This window comes from Podarcis melisellensis (genome assembly GCF_964234715.1).
Source record: "Podarcis melisellensis genome assembly, chromosome: 14".
Classification (NCBI taxonomy): Eukaryota; Metazoa; Chordata; class Lepidosauria; order Squamata; family Lacertidae; genus Podarcis; species Podarcis melisellensis.
Window position 1 is genome coordinate 19,908,749 of NC_138546.1, and position 26,466 is coordinate 19,935,214.

Consider the following 26,466-nt stretch of genomic DNA (forward strand, 5'->3'; position numbering starts at 1 on the left):
GTGCCACTGCCAGGATCATCCCAATCCATCTCTGCAGCTTCAAAGGAATGCTGCTATTTTCTCCACATTTCCTATGAGGGAGAGGGGAGCACATGGTGTGCCAAGGAACCATGTTGCAAGCTATGACCTTCCCAAACTTTGAAGGAGCTGGGAATCTTTGAAACAGGATGGGAACATTAATTGCATAAGATAGTCAATTATTTGTTGTTTCTTATGACTAACTCCATTTCCTTTTAATGCTTGTGGTCCTAGGCCTTTTAATATTGTTGATAGGCCACTGATTTTCATATGCTAAAATATATAGAAATATCCAAATATTGGGAGTGGGGAACTACAAAGAGAAATACATTACACCATACTGGGGTGAAGGACTAGGACCATGCGAGCTGTGTGCTTGCTCAGTCTGGAGAACCTCAAGTTCTTCCTCCCATCTTAGAGGTTTATTTTTTTAAAAAAAAATAATTAACTGAACTTGGACCAGACAGACTTTCAAATGGAGGACTGTCTTCTGTGGAACAGGACAGATGACCACCCTAAACAAATCCATAGTCTTCATAAATAAGTCTTTTCACTCCTGGGAAGAGTTTTGCAAGCTTGGTGCTATAACATTTTTGCTATCTTATGTATTTACACATAATCCTCTTTGCTCTTTTTTTAAAATGCTGTTTTTATATAATTTATCACTTGCATGCTTTATTGTATGTGTTTTTATTTGCCATTCTTTTTATACTCTGCCCTGATAATACAGTTGTAGGACAACGTATAAATATGTCTAAAATAAAAAATGTAAACATAATATTCAACACATCCTCTCTCTTCCCAAGGAGTACCAGGCAACCACCAGCTCTTTATTTGTATACAGTATATTGGCCTATTTCCCTTACAGCAGGGGTGGAAAGAAAATAAATCAGAATCTACTGGTAAATTTCCTAAGTGGGAATGGGGTTGTTGAACAAATTAGGGACATGAAAGGGTCTTTAAAAAGCAGGATGGCATGGTGGCTTCATAATTGAGCAGAAGGCAATAAGGGCTCTCAGTAGTCACAGTGTGTTGGAGGAGAAAGATTCAGGATGTTACCATGGGGGTAGTTTGTGTGGAAGACGGGTTGCACAAATGGAGGGGGAGGCATGGATGTGGGGATGAAGGTGAATGCAGGTGCAAAGCAGGGCTGCAGAAGAGAAGAGAAGAGAAGAGAAGAGGAGAGAAGTGCCTCCAGAAAAGGTGTTAAAAAGGTGAAAAGCAAGATGAGGTGGGTGCAAAGGCAGGGATTGTGGTGAATGGCTATCAGTGGGCAGCCCCTACTGTGTACATTTACACAACTTGCTTGTATTATGCATATCTGTATTCTACAATAGGTTTAAAGTTTATTTCCAATAGCGTTGTGAGTCAGTTCATTATATTAATAAGCTTTGAACTGCCTAAGACTAGTTTGGCATTTATTCCTGGCTGGAAATTTAACCCATATGCAAATTGGGCCATTTTATGTCAGGCATCAGTCCTGTAGGAGGAGGCAGTTTTACAAGAGAAATGAGAATCATCATTGGAAAACTGTTATGTGGATCCTTAAATTACTTTGCTGGTAATTCTTCCGCAAGGCACAGTAAAACATGTGGAGATTATCAGGCATATTTGGGGAAAGTATGTTATGAATTTATTTTATGCCTGAGATGTTTGGATGGATTTGCACAGTCAATGAAGTCTTATCTTCATTGATTATCGTATTACTGATTAATGACATTGCATCGAATTATTTATTTTGTTTTTCAAATTACTCATATCTTGTGGTGTTTTTATTTCAGAGTTGTATTTATGTCTGTTAGGTAAATTGAACAAATTAAGTGTAAATATTGTTTTTCAGTGCCCTTTTACAGCAAGTCAAGTTTAGTTTCCAACCTGTGTCCGAACATTTGCTTGATTCCTCTTTTAATTAATCTCCGTGTTCCTCAAAAACAACTTGTTCACATTTAATATATACATAAAATTTTGGGTTATATATTCTGTATGCCTGTGAATAAACAATGCATTTAAGACAACTATGCTTTAAAAATCATTGGATGCTATCTTTTGGAGGTTACATGTTTAAGATTTCCCCTCTTCTCCATTGCTTCATAAGTTGACCCTTGACAGGCTTACATGGCAGAATTAACATAGGCAGCAACTTACTATTTATATTTCACATGTTGCCCCTGATGTTGCATCAGCCAAGGGACAGTGTGGGGAAGTTTAAATGGCAGCTCTAAAGCCCTCCCATTAAAATTTCCCACAATATCTTTGAGCTATGTGAGAACCATGAAGAATTTGCTGCTCTCTTTGCAGCACCTGCTTAAAACCTTTTTGTTTAGGCACACAGAAACGTTTGTGCATTTTAATCAATTTTGCAATCTGCTGTTAATTTTAATTATCTTCCAAATGTTTTCAATTACTTGTTTTTTATTGATATTTTTAATAATTTCTTGTAAGCCACTTACTTAGAGCTTTTATTGCAGTCACTGGGTATAAACATTTTGTTAAATAAATAAAAAGATAAAATTAAAAAGGCGGCACTTTGCCCAGTGTTGATCAAAGGGCTTGTGGTAAATGCTGCTGCTATGCCATGTGCATTGTTGGGGCATCAGCAGCTGCCCAACAATGCACAATGTCTTCTAAAAAGAAGATTAGGCAGCTTCATGGAGGAGAAGACTACTAGCCATTAAGGCTATGTACTACCTCCACTATCAGGGACAATGTGATTGTGGGTTCCCCAAAGCCATCTGCTTGGCCACTGTGAGAACAGGATGTCAGACTAGATGAATCTCTGCCTTTATCCAGCAGGGCTCTTCTCATCTTTATAAAAGAACTAATGATGCAGAGTGTCTGAGCTGAGTGTGGGGTCTGAGCTGAGTGTGCCCCTAAAAGTATAATATGTAGTGTATTCCACATTTGATAATCCTCCCATAATGTACTGTTCCACATCTTTCACTCATTGATCAAAGTTATGAGACTCTAAATGCACACTTGTTTGATAACTGTATGAATCGCTGTTTATGGTTGATATATACAATAATACCTCTTGTTGTGTTCGGTTCAGGTTACGTCTTTTCAGGTTGTGTCCCTTGGCATCCCGAAAGTACTGGAAAGGGTTACTTCTGGGTTTCGCTGCTTGCGCATGCACAGACGCTCAAAATGATGTCACATGCATGTGCAGAAGCGTGACCCGTGCAGACGCGGGTTGCGTTCTGCTCATGTTGTGAACGGGGCTCCGGAATGGATCCTGTTCGCAACCAGAGGTACCACTATATTGCAAATAAAGCAAAGCTCAATTTTACACCACCCCCCCCAAAAAAAGGTTACAAGCTTTATAATAATTGATCTCTTTACTAAGGATTTCATTCCTGAGTGTTTTTCACCAACATGGAAATGGTCCTTATAACCCTACAGTCTCTCCCCTGATGGTCCTGTGCCCTTGCTTCCATGGGCCACAACTAAGGATTCATGTTCACACCCAATAGGGAAGTGCTTAAAAGATATTGTTCTGAATGCCATCCCTCCTCCTCCTGCTATCCCTTCTCATTGCTTAATGGAGGTTGCATTTCATCAGTACCTGGCAAGTGACCCCTACATCTCAAATCTTCCTGGAATACCCTTAAGGCTTTTCAATGGGGCAGTGAAACTGTTGGGGGTCTCCAGTAATTAATAAGCTGGTAGGTTGTTAGGGATTGTGCCGAAGTTGTTGCCACTAGACTGAATACAGCTGATGATCATGGATGCTGCTTTGCACTCTGGTACAATTAAAGTGTGGGATGTGTGTGTGCCCATAATAAGCACTTTAAAATATCTTCTATGAAAGAAAGACTTAAAAAGAGAAGAGATGAAAGAAGAGAAACAAATAAAATATAATAATGTATAATTGAATTTTGACCCAATAAATTTTGCTAACCTTCAAAGCTAACACTGCAGCAGCACAATATTATTAGCAATAAAAAGAATTTGCTTTGCCCTTTTTAAATTACCATAAACCGATTGACTGAAGCGGAATGATGTTAATATTTAAGAAGTAGGACACTAGATTCTATTATCTCAGAAGCTCTGTCACCAGCCACAGTCTGTAGTCCTCTTATCTAATTATTGTCCTTAAATTGTATTAGCACTCCAGCAATTTGTCCACTGTTGGAAAAGTAATTGACATTTGGGTTACTGCTTTACTGCTTCATATTTCCTTCATATTTGGGAGCCTCGCTAGCTAGTTCCAAAGAGTGCTCTTCTATCAAAACAGATTAGCTTAATTTTACTTAAGGGGGAGGGGGAGCTGGAGGAGTAATGGTTCCCCCCACCCCTTCGCTTCTTAAATTGTGAACTGGTGTTAAATTTTGGATTAAGTACTGAAACTGATCAGAGATGATGAAAATAGGTGCAAAGCTGTAGTGGCTAAATTAATTAGTGAGAGTTTTGACTTTCCAATGACTTTTAGGCAGCATGCAAGTTTATCTCTTTATCTGCACATGGAATCTGCCACCAGGATCACATCAGTTTGAGAATCCCTGTTGTTCCACACACCCAAACCTATATGGGTTGCTCTCACAATGTATTATCTCACAATCAAATGGCATGTGGCCCTAGATTCCCATGCTTGGCTGTTCCTTCCTCTGTTACCACTTGGTACTATAATATACTTATGGGATTTCTCAGTTTACCAAGACCAAAGTTGAGGACCGGTTTACAATACAGTACCAGTATCTTGTTCCACATCTGCATTGTACATTTAAAGCTGTACCACACATTTTAAAGTAGCTGTGGCTACTTAGGAGATCCCTATTCTCCTTACAGAGCTCCAGTTGATCTCTCCTTCTCCTCCCAGGGAACTCTGGGAATTGTACCTCTATGAGTGGTCTAAGGGTTTCTCTTTGTACCAGTCACAAACTATACATCCCAGGATTTTTTTAAAGGGGGAAGTCATAACTGTTTAAAGTGGTATTATAGCTTTAGATGTATAGTACAAATAGGGCCCTACTATGTGGTAGGAAATGCCTGCAGCAGGAGGGGGCTTCCTGAATAAATCCAATTTATTAGTCTAGTCATCTCCTCAATTCAGTACCGGTAATTCTTAGGGTGCTGCACCATAGCATATGTTTTGTATGCAGATAAAATGAATTTCTAGTTTTGTTCAAAAATCCGCTTACCTTTTCCCTGTGGGCGGTGTTGCGGCTGGGCAGCCGGGACACAACAGTCTCTCCCTTGCATATTGCTGGCTGCATCATCATTGCTGGGGTTCTTCCCCCTGTGGGACAACCTCAGTCAGTCAGCTTTTAGGGTGGGCCATGGGTGATTTAACAGCGGTGTGGTTGGCCAGCACCCTTTCTTTGATCCTCTGGGTGAGGGATAAGTGTTGGCAAGTTCTTCTTTCACATAATTGTTATAGCTTGCTATTTATTATTATGAAACGCTAACACATATAATGGACCTCCCAAGTGTTTTGAGAGGGAAAGTCTAACATTTAAAATTAACTGCAAATCCAGTCACATTATCTCACTCCCATCTTTATTGAGGGAGGTGACCATCTAGTGATGCTGAAAGTTGGAGAATTCAGGGCACACAAAAGGAAGATCTTCTTTACACAGTGCATAAACTATGAAATTCACTCCTTTATCTCTCAGAATGCTCACTTCATTATCAATCTGAGGCAACAGTTGCTTTTGTGTCTAAAAGAGGTTTGCACCCTAGCTGCTCATTGTAAAGTTTATGAATTGCCATGTCTTTGGGAGGCAACACATAATGTAATTAAAATTAGAACAAGCTCTCTCATCTGTCAGTTGTTCGTTGTCTACTTGCTACACCACCTGAGGTGTTTTGTTCCTTCAAATTACTGTGGCCACAGTCCATACTTCAGCACCTGTCAAACAATATGGATGGCAAAGAGTGTTTTAAGTAAGTGAGCTACATGAATCAAAGATATGGGAGCTGCTAATTCCTGATGAAGTAATAAATTATCCTTGTCATTTCCATCCTTAATTACTCTACATAAACAAAATGTTGAGGTGAGACTGACAATCTTTAATGTGTGTGTGTGTGGGGGGGGGGTTGTTCTCCACCAAGGAATTCTGAAATACAGACTGAATGTGCCCCCCCATACCCCTATGCATGTGCAGAAATTGCTGTCTATCTTGCATAGCTATGTTGGAACATTGCCCAGTTTCCACTTTTAGGTATCAACCATACTGAATCTGACTATGGACAGAGTCAGCCCCATTGGTGGTTCCGCCTCTAACTGCTGCCTGGTTGGCAGTGACCCATGATGGTGCCTTCTCAGTGGTAGTTCCCCATTTGTGGAATGTTCACCCTCATTATTGACTTTCAGGAGAAATCTAAAAAAACATACCTGTTTACTCAGGCATTTGAAGGCTGAGAGATACTAGCTATGGCAACTATGAAATTAATAACTGTGAAGTTATGTAATTGCTTCTAAATTGTTGTTTTTTAAAGGTTTTAGATTGATATAAATTGTTTTTAAATGCTTTACACATGTTTGTATTCTACTTTAACAATTTGATGCTTGCTGCCCCAGCTCCTTAGGCAAGAATGATGCAATACAAATAAGAAACAAAGTTGTAATGAAAAAAGTTGTAATCAAAAAGAAAAAGAAAAAGTGGGGGAGTCTTTCCTATCTTTTTGCTGTTGTTGGTTTTCCATTTGGAACAGTGTGAATTTTGAAAGGAGATTGTGGTTCAGTTCTCATATTGGTTCCAGAAAGTGTGCATTAGGTAGGTTCAACTTTCAGTGCAAACTATTTGTAACTTCTCCATTTCCCCTATCTTTACTATAGTTTTCTTAATGTGCTGCCATGCCTTAGGTATCCTATTACTGTCACAGCCTGGTTGTGAATTTTCAAATGCCAGACCTGCCACTGTTTGGAAGTAGAATATAGACTAGATGGGCATTTGGTCTGACCCAATAGGGCTACCCTTACATTCACTGTTCTGTTTACTTAGTAATTTCTCTGTGGAATCAGAAATCTGATTCCTACTGGCTTGGGAATTCTGTATGCTGCTGAGTGTGTTTGAGAGAAGACTCTTTGCATGTTTTGTGGACTTTGTTTTTTGAATACATCTTTAGATCCATTATGTCTGGAGTCATGGATTTATTTTTTATTTTATTTTTTACTGTGTTAGAGTGTTGCTCCCAGTTCTGCTTGGGCTAAACGACAACATCATGGCTCTAGCATTATGTTTATGTTATGACGCTAGGACTTTCTCTGACCCATAAACCCAGTGTCCCATTCCAGGCAGAGTTTTATGAACTAGGAAAGCAGAACTTGTCTGAGGAGATTTTAGCAGGAAATCAGCTTACATGAGAAGGATTCCATTCTCCAGTATAAGGATTTTCTTATTCTAAGTGTCAAGCATAGGGCTTAGGAAGCATCAAGCAATGGGTCTACAAAGATCCTTCTGCAGCATTTCCAAAGCATCCAAGAGACAGTTGATGGTTGGATACCTGGAAAGTGTCAGTCACTTTACATCATTATGACATCAGATTAACTGGTGGGTAGTCCTGCCTACCTTTCAAAGTTGGACTGCCACTGGGCCAAAAACTTTCCCTACCCCTTCCCTAAGTTAAAGTGGTGTGTTTGTGTGTGTGTGTGTGTGTGAGAGAGAGAGAATCTGCTGTGTAATCAAGTGCCATAAATTATTGACACATGTTCACAAACTCAACACAATTCATGTCTTTCATTGTATTTTTTAAATTGGATTTCGATTCTTATGAATTCTTTTGGAAGCTATTTTTGGCTCTGAATTTGAATATGAAAAAGTATATAAAACATTTGGCTCAATTTGCTAGCCAAGCCTAAAAGCCACACTTGCCAGGTTTCTTCCCTGTCCACTGGCAGGTTGATCGAGGTTGCCCAACAACCCTAACCCAACAACAGCCAAGGAAATTCGACCCCAACCTTTTGTGAGAGGTGAGATAATGCTGATACTTAGAGCTCTACTATGGAGCAGCAGTTGAAGAAGCTCCCATCACACTTTTCTGCTCTCCTAAGGGAAGGGTATGAGCTTGCTGTTTAGCCCATAAACAACCAGGATACTCCACAAATGATGGCCACATAACAGCCTTCCTCCCAAACTTGGAAGTGGGGAGGGGTGGTGCTCACTACACAGCTGCTGAGGCACTTTCCATCCACTTCTACAGCTTGGAAGGGGGCTGCTAACTCATCCCACTTACTAAAATGTGATTCTACATTCACAGTGTTGAGCTTGGCATTGAATAGGCATTAAATACTCAGAGTAGACCCACTGAAGTTAATGGACATACCTAACATAACTATTTATTCAGTACATCTGCTCAGAGTAGAACCTAGTTGAATACAACACATTATAATTAATACATTGTCCCTTGCCAATGGCACTTTGGAAACAAGGATGGGCTACAGGGTCTCATTGCTCATGGCCATCGTGTAACATTGCCCCTAAAGTGGAGAGAAAAGAAATATTCAATGCTGCAGACTTTGGTGTATTATTTCCATTTGGCTTTTGACCAGAAACAAGCAACAAAACAGCATTTTTGATTCTGATCATCTGTCCCATAAAAGTAGATGGAAAACTATAATGTACATAATGTATTTAAATACATAATAGATCAAGTAAGTGGGAAGGAAATGAAATGGCTCAGAATTAATTCTGGGCATGCAGCGTAAGGGAAAAATGAAATTATACAGTTGCACAGCAGGTGCCTCTCCCTCTGGAGAAATTATACTCTTAAAAGTGCAGTTGGACTATTTAATGATTGGCAGGTTTATGGAATATTCTCTTAAGCATCCAGCCATTTTTGTTATTGGCAAGACAAAGCACTGCATAAATCATAAAACACGGTGCCACAGTAGTTAACTCTTCTCATCTGCTTATTGAAAAATGCATTTGTTGGTGTACTTCTAATGCTACTTGGAACAACATTGGCCTGTTGCCATGGAGTGTAGACTTTAGAGAGTTATTCAGTGATTCTCCGGTGTTGGTGTGTCGATGTCTAGGGAAACACAGCAGATTGCTATGTTGTCACTCCCCACTTTTTTTAATGACTGTGCTCCTGACACAGCCTAACATAGACATTTAGTAAGTGAAGCTTTTCCTAGTAGAGAGATAAAGTCATGAGTAAAGCAGAGGTACCCAACATTTCTATAGACAATTTCTATATCATTTAATGACAATTGTCACTCAATGGTTTCCAAGTATAATGAAAATGAAATGAAATGAAAATAAGAATAGGCTAAAACTATAAAATCAGAATTCAGTTAAAATGCCTGTTAGAATTTCTTTTAAAAGTATTAAGTACTAGAATAGTGCATGCATGGCTCCTGGTGGATACAAGCTGTGCATCTGAGCCATGGGATCAATAACAGTGACTCCTCTGAAGACCTCAGTGATTGGGCAAGGATATAAAGGATCAGATAGTCCTTGAGGTATCCTGGACCTAAGTTGTAAAAGAGATTTAATACAATAACATTGAACCTGTCCCATTAGCATATGGACAGCCAAAGCAAGCTTTTGAGCACTGGAATTATGTGGTGGTGATAGTCTGTACACATCAGCAGTCTAGCTACCACATTTTCCACCAGCTAGAACCTCCTGACTTGGTCCAGGGGTAGCTCCATGTACATTGCATTGCAATAATCAAGCCTTGAGGTTATCAATGCATGAATCATGGTGGTGCCCACACAGCATCTGGAGGGCAACATTGACTGCTCCTGGAAAGCTTGCTAAATTTGTTGTCCCCCCCAAAAAATATATATATGCTGGATACCGTATCATTATTGGGCATGGTAAAGGATCATATGCCACTGGTAGAACACAAGGTTCCAGCTTCAGTCCCCAGTATCTCCAGATAAAACTTGAAATATTTCCTATATATAGAAAAACCCCTGTATATCAGCTGACACCAGGGGAATCTCTTTCCTCACTTGAGTCTTTGGTCATCAGGAGTTCATAATCTGAGGACAGGGCTTAGCATGACAATGCTCTTGATCTGATCCAGCAAGGCAGATTTCATGCTCTAAATTGTTGGACTAGGTTAAAAGCACATGAGCAATGCAAATAATAATAATAATAATAATAATAATAATAATAATAATAAAAATTTTATTTATATCCCGCCCTTCCCAGCCGAAGCCAGGCTCAAGGCATTTGGCAACCTTTAGACTCTATGTGTGTTTTGTGTGACTCCAAAGACACCCAGTGAGACTTGTTTTTAAATAAAATAGCCAAGGGCTCTCTGAGCAGTAGACAGTGCTCACGGCTTGAATAAAAAAATGAAGAAAAAATTTAAGGAGTTTTTGAAAATGTGTTGGAAAACACAGAAAATAGCAAAAATAAAATGACTGTTCTCCATATAATTGTTATGCTTGTTTTGTAGCTGCTGGCCACTTTAATATTAAAAGGCTTCCAGAATTCTTGTTTATAAATTCATCTTGGACTGAGGCCCAACTGAAATGTTGTGCTTTCTTTGTAAGAAATAAATAATATCCTGGTGAGTAGGGGCTTTTTTAAGGGTCACTGCCTATTGATGCAGCACAAGTATCAACGAGGTCTGTGGTCTTGGTGGCTGATGTTGTTGTGCACATGTTGTACATAATATGTTTGAAGGTCCAGTTTAAATAAGACACTGACCACATGAAATAGCATGTGCATAAGTCCCTCCTCTTCTTTATATTCTCAGGACCATATTTAAATGAAGCTTGCAGGTAATTTCAGATGTCTCTTATGTGATTTAAAAAGAAAAGAATGAAAAAAAAACTTCTCCAAGCAAGCTTACATGCTTTTTAATATACAATTTGCTTTTTGTAAGCACAGGTGAATGAAGTCTTTCAGAGATGCTTAAGAAAGTGTTTTCTATTTAATGCATCTGTTAGCATCCATTTAGATCCAAGGTGTTGTCACTGGTGCTGCTGCTGTTTATAAATGAGCATTCCAATTCTGAGGCAATGCTTTTCAGCTTACCTGCCATGTGTGGGCTATTCTATATGTTTGGGCAAATTGGAAAGGCTAGACAGAAATATCCAGAAAAGAAACTTCACCTGTAAAACATCCATTTCCAACTATTATGTGATTAAAAGTTAGAACTCACTCACCTGTTTGTAATTTCAACACATTCATGTGAATCTTTGGTAGGTGTGATAGCATAGCATATGAACATGAGAAGACAGTGTCTAGATCAGGCCCAAAACCTATCTAGTCCACCATCCTGTTCTCACCTTGGCCAATGTGAGGCCCACAGGAAGTTAGCGAGTGGACTTGAGTGCAACACACTGCCTCCTACACGGAAGATATAGCCATTATGGCTAGAAATATATCACATGTCACATGTGTCTGCTTATAAGGACACTCAGTAGCAGAGCACCTGCTCTCTTTGACTTAGCCCCTGCTGGTATGTGAGTCAATTGTACATGAAGCTATAAGCCTTTTCCCCTGAAAAAAAAAAAGGATTAAGCCTGCATACAACCCAGACTTGTAGCCCACTTCATGTGTTTCCCCCTTGCAATCGAAGTGCCTTTTAGCAGTGGTGGCAGCAGCTTCTTCACCCTCTCTGTCCTCCTAGTGGCAACTACTGTTGTGACCTGACTTCAGAGGGATCCCACAGGGCAAGGTAGCTGGGGTTTCAGCACCCTGGACAGCTCAGAATGCATGTGTCAACTCAGCACCTTAGGTAGCTCAGCTTGCACATCTTGTTCTGAGAACCCTTCCTCATGGAGGCAAATTTTGTCAGACCTCTGCAAACAAAAAACAACAACCAGTGAGCTAGTTTCTGATTCAAGGGCCCAGAATTATTATTCAACCTTAGACCTACGTGAAATTCATTGGGGATGCCTGGAATAGGTGTCACTTCACTTTCTATCTGGGCACAGAATCTTTTTGTTTTTGTTTTTAGGAAATATGGAAGATAATAATATGCCCACTACGCTTTCATAGATGAAAACTGGTACATTTGTTTTATTTTCAAAGAAGTTATGGCTTTCATTTTTCTTCTTAGGTTATTCCTGTTTCTGTGTGAGATGCAGTAGAAACCTGGCTTGTTGACTTGTAGGTAAATTCCAGTTCATAGGCTCTTCATCATTCTTAGACTTACAGTACAATCTTAGCCACGTCTACACAGAAGTAAGCCCAATTGAGTTCTATGGGACTTACTCCTAGAGCAGTGTGTATAGATTAGCAGGCTAACTTTTAAAAATTATAACCCTGTTTTCTGCGTGTTTAAAGTACTATTACCTGGAAATGTTTTACATGGCTGTTCTGTGATACATTTTTCAGGTGAAGTATCACTTCATTATTCCCCTTCAATAGATTTATTTCACACTGGAAATTTCTATGGCAGTTCTGTTCTGCTGCCTTTTGGATTTCATTATTCATGCTGTCATGAGTTGGTCTTGGTCAAATGTACGATATCCTTTGTGAGAAACCTTAGATCAATGTTCACCAACCTGGTGCCCTCTAGTTGTTTCAGACTAAATCTCCCATCAGCTCCAGACAGCAGAGCTTTGGAAGTCAGTTGTTACGTGTTCATGGCTGGTTTTTTTTTAAAATATATATATATATATATATATATATATATATGCTGTGCTAAATATAACCTGCTCTGGGTTATCAAAGTTGTTAGGAAAAAGCAGTGCAAGACTAATGGGGTAACGAAAGGACTTTTCAGCAAAAGCTTAGCATAGGTCTTTGCTCTCTCAAGAATTCTTCCCGTCAGCATCATTTTAATCAATTGCAGTAAAATTTACTATCTTGTTAAACAACTTCAAAATACACATGGATGATCAAATAAAAGTTTGCAGTTTCCTCATGGTGGTCTGAGTTAACTGCATTCACCGGAAAGCTCTTTAAATGTTTATGGTAACCAGCTTAATGATGACTTCCAGTACGTTCATTAATCACTGCTCTTTTAAAAACTAATAATGAAAATCATTGTGCCTGCTGTAGAAGGAGGAGAAAGAATAAGGGAGCCCACCAGGATTCAAATTAATTGAAACTTAATGCATCCAGGAGTTTGGTGTATGAGGATGAGGACCTTTGGTGGGAAAGCCCATGCCCTCCTGGGAAACTGAAAAAAGGGTGCAGTCAGTGGTCTAATGCAGATAGAACTTAATTACACTTAGACCAGGTTAGACAAGGCATTATCCTCCAGATGTCATTGGACTACAACTCCCATCAGCTCCAGCCAACATAGCCAAAGGTCAAGAGGTATGGGAGTTGTAGTGCAGCAGCATCTGGAGGGCACTGTATTGGCTACCCCTGTCTTCTAGTTGCAGTTGAACCCTATTGCAGTGCTTGGGTGGGGTAGAGTTTCAAAAGCTCCTAGGGTTTCTTAAGAAGGCCTCTTAAGGGCATTCACAGTGGATACTCCGAGACTTTGGAACTTTATTCTTAGAGAGGCTAGATTGGCTTCCTTCTCTTCCTTCTGCTAGTAGACTAATACTGTTTTATTCCTACAGCTCCTTTGAGAAACTGATTGCTTTGAAGGAAAGGGCTATAATAATGCTGTGAGGTTTTGCCATCTGTATTTTAATATATTAGTTTTTACATCATTTTAAATCTACTATAGTTTAAGATCTGTTATGAAATTTAACATGGGAGTGGCTAGGCAAGGGCCTGTTTTCCTTCCAACATCTGTGCTAACACACCAGAGAAAGCTACATTTCTGTTGTTTTCCAATGATTTTCTCAACAAGAATAATAATCTCTCTGTGTGTGTCTGTCTCTCTTTCCCCCTCTCTCCATTGAGAATTGGCACCCAGGTTTTATAAATGTGGAAGCCACCTGGACTGTTTTGCATTTTCCCAATTTACTCCAATCTCTTGCACAAATATAAGATGTTTTCCTTTGTATTTATCCCTCTGAAATGACAATTTCAGAAGCAATAAGCACTGGAGCAATGGCAGTCACTAATGCCAACAACAGGCTTCCATTGGGCTTGTTTAAGATTAGGATTAAAGCAAACAAAACATCCTATTTTCAGCAACTCACCTTTTGAGCTCTTATATGTAAATACCAAGAGAGTTTGAAGAGCTAGGAATGGCCCTGCATACTATTTACCTGACACAGAAAACCACTGTAAGGAATAAGGTAGAGTTCATTGGCCCTTGGAAATATTGAATTGGCATGATCCTGTGGATGCATGCAAGACAACTTTTGTTAGTTTGTATGCAGGTATGGCCTATGGCCCTCAGGATGAGTATCAACTTTGAAGCAAGCAAATGCATTAAATAAGTTAAATCAATCAAGCTGGAGTGGCCGGAAGAGAACCGAAGGACTAAGCATCCTCAGTGGCCACAGAACACTTACAGTGCATTTGGACGTGATGAATATTGTGTTAGTTTTCCTGTTTATAATGCTAGCACTTCTGGCCTGTTTTCTAATGTTCCCTTCTCCCTGCAATTCCTGTTGTGTTATGGAACTGTGGCTTTTTGACTGATATATCAGTACGTTACGCTAAAGTTCATCCACACCAGTGATCATGGTGTGGCAAGACAACAAAGGTCATTGGACAGCGTCACTTCTTCCCCACCTTTTACACACTTATGTGTTTCTGTTCCCCCATGATTCCCCTATGGGCACAGCAGAAAAGAACTGTATGCCAGCAAAGCACTCCAAATTTTGTTACATTATTCTTGCGATTTTCTGGGTTAAGGGCCCTTAAATGTTTTCCCCCTAGAATCAAATAACAGGGGAACGAGTGCTAAACATGCACTGTATTCCATTAGTTTTCTGGAAGTGGATTTTGCTTTGTGTGAAAGCTCTAATATAATGCAGAAATTAATGTTAGGGAACCTTTGGGGAAATGGAATAAACTGCTGTGTGAATGCAGTCTGAGTCTTTGTGCACATGAGTAGGTGTTAAAGGTGGAAAATAGGTCAGGAAGTGGGCTGGAATGGATTATGGAATGGGAAATGACATAACTGGCTGGAGCATGCCATGCTGCAACCTTTTGTTGCATCTTTAATTAGAGAAACACCACAATGAAAATGTAAATAATGCATATTTCAGAGCCCTTCCAGGAGGGAGAGTGTCCAGTGGGCATGGAGCAAGAGTGAAAGCATGGGTTGCAGGCTATTAAGTGCTGAGTTTATTACAAGCTGAATAGCCGATTATTTATTTGCTCTGGCTCATTCCATCTTGCTGTTGAAGGACAATATATGTTTGCTGGCTTCTTTTACCTTTATAAGTTCTTCTGCACATTTAATTTTGGTGTAATTCATATCAAGGAGGAGCTCAGTGAATTCTTTTTTAAAAAAAGAAAGGAAGGAAGGAAAAAAGGGAGGAGGCTTGAATTCAGGTTCTGCAATACTCTGCTGACCCTTATAATTTATTATTGAAATTAATGGGTTCCCTGATATATAGTGAGTGTATTGTTAGCATAATGCAAGCCTGTATTCCAGACCGGTTCTTAACTGTTTATTGAAGACCTAGGCATTCATTTAGCAAAGAACAGCTGAATAATTTGAAGCACTGGAGAAAAAGAAAAAAGTTGCAGACAAATCATTATTTCTTCAGAAACTGGGATTGCTCTGCGGATTGTGTAAAATGTTACCCTGGGGAGGTCTTACTCTAGGCCAGAAGGCCAGCTAGAAGGATTTTAAGAGCTTATTTGTGGAATTAAGGTCCTGAAATGAAATATGGCTCTGTAAAGATTCTGTACCTTTTCTGTCTTCTAAAAGACTTTTTTTTTCACTTTCCCCCTCCCTTCTTTTCAAATTATGGCTCTAGACGTGCATTGAATATTTTCAGGTTCAGAATCAGACATGAGGACTCTCTTGGGATCTGAGCCTTTGCACAGGCTTTTTTTAAAAAAATGCATGTGGTTTCATTAAAAACATATTAGACATGTTTTTAGACAGAAGTTTTATAATGGTGAATTGTTTTATAGCTAAATTTCTTTTTGAGAAAGAAGAAAAATCTTGGCAAGCCCAGGGGTCGCAAACCTGTGACCTTCCAATATGTTGTTGGGAGAGCAGCAACATCTAGAGGGCTGTAGGTTCTCCACCCACACTTTAAAGTCTAGCACTGAAATCCACTTACCCAGAAGTAAGCCTCATTGTAATTAGCAGGGCTTCTGAACCAAAAATATATTGTTGCATTCCACCTCAATCTCCAAGCGGTGCAAGATTCCAGGGATTCCAGGCGCTTACCCAGGGTTTGGTTTCTGTGGAGACCTTCTGTGGAGTCTTTATGATACATGGTTTATTTAGACATATATACAATCTGAGCTTTCAATGATGGGTACAATGGAGGGGCTTGCAGCATTAACTTTCCAAGGTGGTCTTGCGTCTCCCATAGCCAGGACCTTGGATTCAAGCAGAAATCAAGCATGTCTCTCTCCCTCCTGCTTCTGCCTGCCTCCTGCTTCTAGCTCAGCTTTCACAACTCTACTCCAACTTATAACTACCGTTGAATTGAGGGAGGGGGCCCTGCCCATTTGCTCTCTGGCACAGACCCACTTCCTTGGTTACCTTAACGACTCATATTTGGGCTATTATCAAGAAGCTAGCCTGGTTGTTCCAGCAATTGATTCCTTGCTGGATCCAGGAATTAGAAAGCACTCAGGCATACAGCCTACCTTGTCCCCCACAACTCACAGCACTATAGATGTGCTGTAAACTTTCCTCCTTCTCCTCCTCCCACCCAATTATTTTCTTCTGCTTCTGGGCTTTATCCAGCCTTGAACAGGAGCCTTCTACTGGTTCAGGACACTCAAAGCATCAGGAAGTTTTCAAGAGCAACCACCTTTCTTTGTTGTGCTGTGTTGCACTAAAGGTCTCAGACTTGAAGCTCTCTCAATTTTGTCTCTTTTAAAATCACCAACAGAAACCCTCAACATTCTGTAGGCCCTGGATGTCATTAAGCATAGGACTTTATTGGGCTTTTTTGTTTTTCCTTTCTGTTTTCTTAAAAATGCAATTAATCCCCCAAAATATGCAGAAACCACTACCATATTTTTTTGGGTGCCCCCATTTCACGAATGAGCAGATAGGCACCCGACCATATTTCATGCTCCAAATTGCTGAAGTACTTCTTTAAAGAGCAGTGTACGAAAAATTCTCAGCCAACGTTGAACAAAAAAAATAGGAGCTTTACCTCTAAAGCTTACTCAGTACTCCTCTGGAATGGAACAATATCACCTCTAATATTGCAGATGGGTGGGATAGGTGTCGTTCCTGAGGCGTAATTTAATAGTAATTTGTCTAAAGCCACTTTCAGAATTTATTATAAAAGGCAGGAAATCCTACTTCACAGCTTATATTTCCATTATTTGTGGCTGCTTCTGTACTATGCTTTAACTCCAACCAGGCCTCACAGCCCTCTCTTACAGAGGAAGGAGACAAAGTTTACCTGTTACAGATAGGTAGCTGTGTTGGTCTGCCATAGTCAAAACAAAAAAAAAATCCTTTCAGTAGCACCTTAAAGACCAACTAAGTTAGTTCTTGGTATAAGCTTTCGTGTGCATGCACACTTCTTCAGATACACGTGTCTGAAGAAGTGTGCATGCACACGAAAGCTCATACCAAGAACTAACTTAGTTGGTCTTTAAGGTGCTACTGGAAAGTTTACCTGTTCTTTCATATTTCATCCGCATTTCAACATGGTTTCAAAAGTAAGCTGCATGACCTTGAAGCTCCTCCTCAGTTACAGAAAAGCTCAGGACTCAATAACTCAAGAAGAGCCTGCAGGATCAGGCCAGTAGCCCTTCTAGTCTAGCATCCTGCCCTCACAGTGGCAACCAGATGTTTGTGGGAAGCACACAATCAGGACCTGAGCACAGCAGCAGCCCCCTTTCCATTTCTGTCTACATGTAAACATTTCCCCTCCACGTAATCAAATGAAAGACTGACCTACTTAGTAGTTACCAGCTTTCAAAGGCCATTAGGCAGGAACATTCATCTAAATGGGTTCTGGAGGACATCTAACAAGTAAATGTGGTATATGGAACATGGTGCTCTTCGTTTGACTCAATGCAATAGTATTTGTCTTAATAATATTACTTCAAATGACTTGTGGAGCAAAGTCTGAGGCTGTCGAACGATGTAACATAAGTAGAATGAAAAGGGAGGTGGAACGTTTGGAATGGTTTACAGATTTGTCAGAACAGATATGTTGTCTGGTTGGGATCCAAAGACCCATATAAGGGGAGAGATTTGGCTGTTGTGGTGAGTAGGGTATACAAGAACCGCTCTTAATCTCCTAGGATGCTGGCTATCCTAGTTTCTCTTGAATGAAAGGGCTCAGTATGAGTTTCATATAAAGGTATGGTTTGAAGGGAAGAGAGTCAAGAAGGGGGGAGGTATCCTGTAAAAAGTGAAGGGTTATGGCAAACACGGTACACTTTAAGCAGCATGATTTATTATCCTTATGGTAGCACTATTGATTTTGATTTTGCCCTAAATATTTTAAGTGACGAAGTAACAGTTCCTATTATGGACCATGAAACATAAATCACAGATCCCGTGATCTTCTCCACCACCCCTCCCCACTCTCTTCAAAGACAATTATGTTTAGAAGCAACTGCTATGATTAATCAACAGTTTCCAGACTGTAAAAAAAAAAAAAAGTAAACTGCTGATCATGCTGGTCTAAACTATGTTGCAAATGGGAAATCTGGGGATATAAACAAGGTAGACTACAATTCATGTGGATGCAAACTGCATGGCATTAAGAGACTTGACAGTTTCTAGTGTGGAAGCAGTAACTCATAAGGTAAACAATTGGCAGTACTCAAGCAACTGAAATGCTTTATGGCATATAAAAGTAGTGCAAATGAACATTTCAATCAAGCTCAAGCACTTGCGTTTGCTTGATTCTTTATATCCAATTTCCACCTGTAGAGCACAAATTTCAAGCTAAGCCTTAAAACTTAAGGAGGGTGACATCTTAGCTTTAAGTTCAGTTGGCACATCCAGTTAAAGGAGTTCACATATTGTGGCTTGAAAAGACCACTATGGAATCCAACTGGGGCCATAAAGGCCAAGCCCAGACAACTGAGAATAGCTACCAGGCTATCACTTGACAAACCAGAGGTGGCTGTGGAAATACTACTTGCTGTCAGGTTGCTTTGTGGGTAAATGGATCACAACCATCTTTTTCCTCTGTAGAGTTCCCCAGGAAGGTATTGCATAGTCTGATGTACAGTCACTTCCTGGGATCATTTCAAGAGCTTTTCTCTCTCTTCCTTTTAAGAGGGTGCTCTAAGAAGCTTAAAATGTTAAAGGAAGAAAGATGCAGATCACCTATAAGTACTTTAATTTCCTTCTCTCTCTCTCTCTCTCTCTCTCTCTCTCTGCAAATATACACATGGGTGGATTTTGTATAATTTCCGCTAAAAACCCCACCACCCACAAACAAAATGAAATGGAGCCAGTCTGGAGGTAAAAAGAAGCTGACACAGAACAGATAAATGGTAGGCTGGCCATCCCTAGTTATGGTGCTACCTAACCATTTCCCTCCCTCTGTTGTAGGAGAATAATATGAGTGCTGCCAAACTCTGTGCCTTTTCTCTCCTAGTCTAGATGGAGCTTTCTCTCTCTGCCAGAAAGCCATCTCTCCTTGCAGCCAGCAAGTTGTCAGGTTGAGTCTTCACATTTCTCAAGTAGCCCTGAAAGGTCTCCTGTCCTGTTTGAGCCAGCCGTTAAATTGTTTCTGTCATGGTTTTGGTGAATTGGTGGCTGACAAGTGTTGTCAGCGAGAGGCCAGTTCTCAAGACTCTCAGCATGGCTGGCAAGGTGATGACTTTCCTGTCATCATGAGAGGGAACACATCAGCTTGTCCAGTGAGGGTGGCTAATTGGATTGAAACGTGGAGGACTTTATGAGGACACGCATGTTCTGACTTGCTTTGATTTCCCACTTTATCTTTACACAGCTATCCTAGTTGCACCCAAGCCTTAAGTGGGAGGTTAATCAACTAAACCTTTAGTTTATTCCTATGATCCTCATTTATGAAACCCAATTAAAACCCTCAAACTTTAGTTGATTAATCAGTACAGCTCCAATTTTAACAGGAGAGTGTTAAATTTTAGTTTATTAATTTATCTATGTTTCTATCCTGTCTTTCAGTGTGACTAATGAAGTTTTAAAAAATTATCAACACACAGCAATTAAATAATAGCAACACTACTACGGTGTACATTAAAACAAAGCACTGCAAACACAACAGTAGTCATGCATCACAACCATCAAAAAAGATGAGTCCTGATGCAACTGTATTTTTAGTTGCATGACATATTGTGAGCAAAAAAGACATTCTACCACTTAGACTCCAAGGCAATAGACTTTCCTTTGTGAGATAAGGTCTGTTGCTTAATCAGAAGTTAGCGTGGCTGTAGGATAGCCTTTTGCCACCGGTTCCCCCTCCCTACCGGTATTTTGGACAACTGCTCCTATAAGCTCCAGCTGGCTGTTGTAGTCTTCATTAGCCTGGGCCCTAAATATCTGTGATAATGCCTTATCTTCTATCAACCTGCCCATGCATTAGTTAGTGGAAGAGGCACTCCTGGTAGTCCCTGTGTTAAATGAAGTGCATAGTATGCAGGCCCATGGAAGAGCCTTTTTGAGGGCGGATCCATGTGGTAGAATGACCTCCATAAGTGAAGAGCATCTTGTCCCAACCTTATATTCTTTTAAATGGCAGCTTAAAGTCCATCTTGGGGTGGGAGGAGGATTTTGGTGGCTGATGAGTTAGGTCATAAGGCTTAAGTCACAAGGAAATCGGAACAGGAGATGATCCCTTCTGCTTCAGATCAAGGGTCCATCTAGTCCAGCATCCTGTTCTCACAGTGGCCAACCAGATGCCTAGGGTAAGCTTACAAGCAGCTCTCCCCACTTGTGATTCCCAGCAGCTGGTGTTCAAGGGTATATTACCTCTGACAGTGGCAGCAGAGCATTAAACAAACCAACAAACAAACAAACATTTTAAGAATGTTCACAATTATTTAACCTACAGGAAATATTTTAATGTTGAAGTTTATTAGTGTGCTAGGTTGTCTGATATTACTTTATTTTTGCAAACTACATTGATGGTTTTTGGTGAAGAGCGGCACAGAAATAAAATTAAGGGTCCGAAACATCTGGAATGCACTGGAATCAGGGAAGCTTCTGTAGGGAAATGTCAAGGAGCGTGAACTGTGAACTACAAAGTCCCTGGTTCAAATATTGACCCAAGCAAGGACCTATTTGCTGACTCTTTCTTGGGACAGCTGCTGGTGGATCTTCTGAGCAAGTTCACCAGCTTTAAAATAAACTATATTGACTTGTGTTGAAACTTCTCCAATGTTTTGCCTGATCAAGAATCTTCAGGTTCACTTTGCATTTCACTTTGAACAAAATATTTACTGGCAACGTTCTCTTATTATCATGGCCTGAAGTGACTTGCTGACTGTATGCTGTGAAGTGCATTTAAGGATAATAATAATAATAATAATAATAATAATAATAATAATAATAATAATAATTTATTATTTGTACCCCGCCCATCTGGCTGGGTTTCCCCAGCCACTCTGGGCGGCTTCCATAGAAACCCAAAAACACTAACACACATTAAAAACTTCCCTGAACAGGGCTGCCTTAAGATGTCTTCGGAATGTCAGGTAGTTGTTTATCACTTTGACATCTGATGGGAGGGCGTTCCACAGGGTGGGCGCCACTACCGAGAAGGCCCTCTGCCTGGTTCCCTGTAGCTTTGCTTCTCGCAATGAGGGAACCGCCAGAAGGCCCTCGGCGCTGGACCTCAGCGTCCTGGCAGAATGATGGGGGTGGAGACGCTCCTTCAGGTATACTGGGCCGAGGCCGTTTAGGGCTTTAAAGGTCAACACCAGCACTTTGAATTGTGCTTGAAAACGTACTGGGAGCCAATGTAGTTCTTTCAAGACCGATGTTATGTGGTCTCTCCGGCCGCCCCCAGTCACCAGTCTAACTGCCACATTCTGGATTAGTTGTAGTTTCCGAGTCACCTTCAAAGGTAGCCCCACGTAGAGCACATTGCAGTAGTCCAAGCGGGAGATAACTAGAGCATGCACCACTCTGGCGAGACAGTCCGCGGGCCACAGTTTGAATCTTTTTACCCCTTTTCCTTTAAACACACGCAAATTGCTCTCAATTTGTCCTCTCAAAATATGAGCAAGTTTATTTTTCAAATCATGTGGCTGGTGGGAGGGAGTAAAACACAGAAAGTGAGGACAAGGTGAGTTTCTTACTTTTTTTTTAAGGAATGCTGGTACATTTTGCCTTGTATCTGAAGTTCTAGAAAGGCTAGAAGCTTACTCTCTCATTTAAAATGAAAGCTTGGAATTGGGGGATTATGTTGTGTGTGCCCCCATCTCACTTGCAGATGTCAAAATATAGAGCCTTAACTATTTATCTTATTTCCTTTATATACCTCATTTCTCCCAGTGCAGGACCTAAGACAGCTCACAGCGTAAATTAGAAGAACTGCAACTAAAACACACACAAGAAATATAAATATTTCAAAAACCACAAATAAATATCCCTATTAAAAACAGCACCGAAAACACTATTTAAAAGCATGCACATGCACAAAATAATATATTTCCCCATTTGTAGAGGTATGACAGAAGGTGTGCCACGTCGTAAATGGGAGCTTTAAATAAGAGTAGTAAATAAGACAACAATGATGGAGAAGATGAGCAAGAGTTAATGGCTCCTAGAGGGACTTTGTTCACTTGGAAGGATGTGTCTTTTGTCCAATGACATTGATGTTACTGTCAGTTGGCAGTCAGCTCTGTAGCCATCAATATCTTGAAGTACAAAAGGCCGCAATTTGAAGGCTGTCATTAAAAGGTGCCTCTGTTTTGTAAGAGCTGTGCATCCTTTCTTCCCTAAATAATAGAAACTCTTGTAGCAGACACAGCAGGCTAGAAGTTGGGCTTGGCCCTGCATTATGTGTGTGTGTGTGTGTGTGTGTGTGGTGGCTTGCGAACTAACACAATTACAGGAATTGGTAATTTAATAATAGTTAGCGCTCCCCTATAAGGAGCTTGAGGAATAGTCATTCCTAGTAGTGGTGCAGCACCAACATATGCTAGGACTCACAATGGCAGCGACAGGGATGCTGTTGGACTATAGCTCCCATCATCCCTGACCACTGGTCATGTTGGCTGGGGCAGGTGGGAGTTGTAGTAAAGCATCTGGAGGGCTACAGGGTCTCCACCCTTTCCCAGAGGTCTCTCCCCAACTCCTTAACATTCATGGGCAGATATGGTATAGTCCGTTCGGTCTGCAGAATATATTTATATATTTTATATATGTATATACCAACTTTCAACAATGCCTTCAGAGTAGTTTATAGAAATAATAATAATAATAATAATAATAATAATAATAATAATAATAATAAAAACATTAAAAGGCCTGTAGTAATAAGGGAATTTTGTGCACCCCTGAAACAGAGATGATGAAGACATCATTTTCCTTTCCACCCTGTGTTAAGCATAAGCAGCACAGTGTCTGTTCCGCAGCTGTTCAACTTCCACCCATAACTACTTTACTGTGGTACCTCAGGTTACATACACTTCAGGTTACAGACTCCGCTAACCCAGAAATATTACCTTGGATTAAGAACTTTGCTTCAGGATGAGAACAGAAATCGTGCAGCAGCAGCGCAGCGGTAGTGGGAGGCCCCATTAGCTAAAGTGGTGTTTCAGATTAAGAACAGTTTCAAGTTAAGAACAGACCTCCAGAACGAATTAAGTTCTTAACCCGAGGTACCACTGTATTTGGGTTTTTTCTGCCTACTTTGGCAAAATAACTTAATTATTTGTGTAAACTGCATGAATTATGGTGTCATCATCATTGTGTAATTCATTTCAATACATTTCAGTGGAAGGGAAATGCCAAAAGGATTGCAGAAAATAACATAAATACTTACATAACATTTGCAGAGTAAACACCAACAAACAAACAAACAAACAAACAAGGATAGTGAATACCATTCATATTCGCTTGCATGACTTCTGTTTCTGACCTTGGGCAAATATGTGAATTACAGCAATTCCTGCTCCCATTTCAGATTCTTCAATTCAATTCTTCAATTCTTCAGTCCATGTGTCCAGAAACATCTGTATAGCTGCAAACCGAGCGCGCGCGCACACACACACACACACACCAGTTTAGTGTCCATCTTAGCTAAGAAGACTTAAATTTTATTTTAATATCTTGATCAATGTGACAAAATATAAAAATAAGTCTAATCATACTGTGGCAAGTGCCAGAATTGAGAGAAGACTTTATCCTGGCATTAGAGCAGATAAGGATTTCTACACAAGTGTCGGCTTTGTATTATTATTCATGTATTCGTACTTTATTTGGCCTGAGGCTCTCATCTCTGACACTGTTCCCGCCATCTCTTCCCTTTCCTCCCTGAATCTTCCATCTCGTTTAAGTGTTCTGTGCTATCTTTCTGCTCCTCTGTTTCCCTTGAATAACTCCCATGTTCTGTAGGTCAAAGTTGAAAATGTAATTTAATTTATTATCACTCAGATTTCAAGATGAATGCATGTGCACAAATTTCCTTCAGGCATTAAAAAAAAACTTGCCCTTTTGATTTAGGAAAGATCTGCTACTGCTGTGCCTCTGTGTTTTTAAAAACAGAAGCATATATTCTCCATTATAGCGCAAAGATGGAGAAAGTAATACAAGTTGGCATTACTATATTATTGCATTGCAATTAAGGCTGTCAGCCAATTCAATAATTTTGGCTGATTGATCATCTGCTTTATAAGTGATTGATAGATTACATTAAATACAGTTGCATATTACCAAAAACTCAAAATGTGCACCTTTTTGGAGTATTGAAAAAGCCATGAAACATTATTGTTTAAAATAAATGCTGCCCCTTCTTGTTAGCGAAAAACATATTTTTATTTTTATTTGCTATTACAGATACATATCATAATCAAAATATACTAAATATGTGGGCACTTGACTTGCAATCTTATGCATTTCTGATGGCCCCCACGCTACTCAGTAGCTTAGTCTGCTTTATTTGATTAATGCACTAACTAAACTAATTATTGTATTGCACTCCTAACTGCAATACCAAATGATGCTTAGCTTAGGCCAAATCCAGTCAAAGTAAGTCATTTTTTAATCTCATCTCTACATGGACCATGACTGTCAAAACTGTGGGGGAAGAGCTGTAGCTCAGTGCCAGAGCATTTGCTATGCATTCAGAAGGTCCAGGGTTCAATCCCTGGCACCTCCAGGTAGGGCTTGGAGATATTTCCTATCTCAACTCCTGGAGAAGTGCTATCAGTCCATGTAGACCACACTGAGATAGATGGACCTTTGGTCTGTCTTGGTTTAAAAAATGTAGGCAGTGCAGTCCATACTTCTCTTTAGTTGGTAGAGCATGAGACTCTCTATTTCAGGGTTGTGGTTTCGAGCTCCATGTTGGGGGAAAATATTCCTGCATTGCAGGTGGTTGTACTATTTGCCCCCCTTCTATGATTTCCCCTTTCTTGTATATGCTCCATAACTGGCAGAACAATCCAAACCTCTTCTGTACCAGGCTGCTGCTGCTTGTGGTTTGGGTTAAAGTGTCCTACCACCCAGCTCTGCCATCCTCTGCCTGTGGAGTGATACCAGCATCACTTTGTTGGCATGGAGCTGCCCATTCTAACTACCAAATATGCAAGGGGAAAGCAGTGGAAAGCCCCAGACATGAAGGGCTGAGCTAGCTTGGAACCTGCTGATCTTGAACAGGCCCCCTGACTGTCAGTGTGCAAACTGGGTTTCAGCTGGTTTTAATAGGTTTCACTGGACGTTCGCCGCTGGACAGTTTTGTTACAGATAGGTAAGGGCCTCGAAAATGTTCTTGAATGGCTTGTTTCCCTGCTTCATGCTGGCGTGGAACATGTTTGCAGCCAAGATTGTGACTGCTGCTGTGGTTCCATTTGAAATATATATGTATGTGGATTAACAAGGTATCCCAGGAACAAGTGAGCTGTTGCATAGCCAAATAGATTTGGCTATGTGACAACATCACAAAGGTCAAATGAAGCTAATGCAGCTTGGAGGCAATGCCTATTCAGGCAGAAGTTCTCAGGTTCAACCAGCAATATCTTTGGGAAAGGTCTCCTGTCTGAAACCTTGGAGAGCCAGTCAGTATAAAGACAATACTCACCTAGATGGAGCAATGATATGTCTCAGTGGAAGGCACATTACTATGTTCCTAGGTCATGGAGCTATTTTGGTGAAGCCCTCCAATTTAAAATGTTGCCTAGAAGCTTGAACACCATGCTGTGTGATATTTAGAAAGTAATGGGGGAGAAGGTACAGTTTTAGATTTGTCTGTTCTGTGCAAAGCAGTTTGGTATTATTATTATTGCTCATTCTTCAAAACAGAAGACTCTGTGACTTTTCTCTCTCTTAAACTCTTGTAAAGACTCCATTAATATTAAAATTGCTTCAGTCTCAGATTTCAAGTCTATACAGCTTTACACAGTGTCA

At 40.2% G+C, this 26,466-nt stretch overlaps 1 protein-coding gene across 20 annotated transcripts in view; it reads left to right on the plus strand.

Moving 5' to 3' along the window:
• RBFOX1 (RNA binding fox-1 homolog 1) overlaps nucleotides 1-26,466 on the plus strand; it is a 1,444,762-nt gene that overhangs the window by 575,400 nt on the left and 842,896 nt on the right. The window lies entirely within an intron of this gene.